We start from the raw sequence: 1,193 nt of genomic DNA on the forward strand, positions 1-1,193 counted from the left end.
CGATGTTGCTATAGACTAAATGAAAAATGGTACAGATATTTATAGTAGTGTTAATGATAACAATCGTAATGTTAATGATTATAATAACAATAATAATAATAGGACTAGTAACAATAGTCGTTGCAGCAGAGGGCGCCGAGCAGGAACACGGGGGCAGCAGGTGACCCGCAGCCACAGATCCAGACTCCACAGCTCCAGAGCCAGAAAACCTGCAGGAAGTGATAGCAGGAGAGAGGAGAGGGACGAGAAAGCACAAGACTATCTTTAAGATAAGATGGTGCCTGACCATTAAGAGCTTTGTAGGTAAGAAGAATGATTTTAAATTCTATTCTGGATTTTACTGGAAGCCAATGCAAAGAAGCTAAAACGGGAGAAATATGATCTCTTTTCCTGGTTCCTGTCAGAACACGTGCTGCAGCATTCTGGATCAGCTGAAGAGTCTTAATGGACTTTTTCCGAGCAGCCTGATAATAAGGAATTGCAGTAATCCAGCCTAGAAGTAACAAATGCATGGACTAGTTTTTCTGCATCATTTTTAGACAGGATGTTCCTGATTTTCGCAATATTACGTAGCTGAAAAAAGGTGGTCCTTGAAATTTGCTTAATGTGAGACTTAAACGACATGTCCTGATCAAAGATAACTCCAAGATTGCTCACAGTGGTGCTGTTTGACTTTAATCCCGAGACGATAACCACCAAAGGGCAGTGTTTCTGCCCAGTTTCGAACTGGGGACCTTTCGCGTGTGAGGCGAACGTGATAACCACTACACTACAGAAACTGACGGCTGCGAGCCCACTCAAGTCGGTTACGACGACGAGGACGACGAGCATGCAGATGAGCTTCCCTGAGACGGTTCCTGACAGTTTGTGCAGAAATTCTTTGACAATCTTGGAGGTGAAGATGCTGGATGTGGAGGTCCTGGGATGGTGTGGTTACACGTGCTCTGCGGTTGTGAGGCCAGTTGGCTGTACTGCCAAATTCTCTGAAATTCCTTTGGAGATGGCTTATGGTAGAGAAATGAACATTCAATTCACGGGCAACCGCTTTGGTGGACATTCCTGCAGCCAGCATGCCAGTTGCACGCTCCCTCAAAAACTTTCGACATCTGTGGCATTGTTCTGTGTGATGGAACTGCAAATTTTCGAGTTGGCCTTTTATTGTGGCCAGCCTAAGGCACACATGTGCAATACCC

General features: G+C 44.9%; 1 non-coding gene across 1 annotated transcript; it reads right to left on the reverse strand.

Moving 5' to 3' along the window:
- Nucleotides 1-706: 706 nt before the first annotated feature.
- trnav-cac lies at nucleotides 707-779 on the reverse strand. The gene has a single exon. It is a non-coding gene; the product is annotated as a tRNA-Val (tRNA).
- Nucleotides 780-1,193: the final 414 nt, after the last annotated feature.

Source organism: Micropterus dolomieu, unplaced genomic scaffold (genome assembly GCF_021292245.1).
Source record: "Micropterus dolomieu isolate WLL.071019.BEF.003 ecotype Adirondacks unplaced genomic scaffold, ASM2129224v1 contig_2908, whole genome shotgun sequence".
Lineage (NCBI taxonomy): Eukaryota > Metazoa > Chordata > Actinopteri > Centrarchiformes > Centrarchidae > Micropterus > Micropterus dolomieu.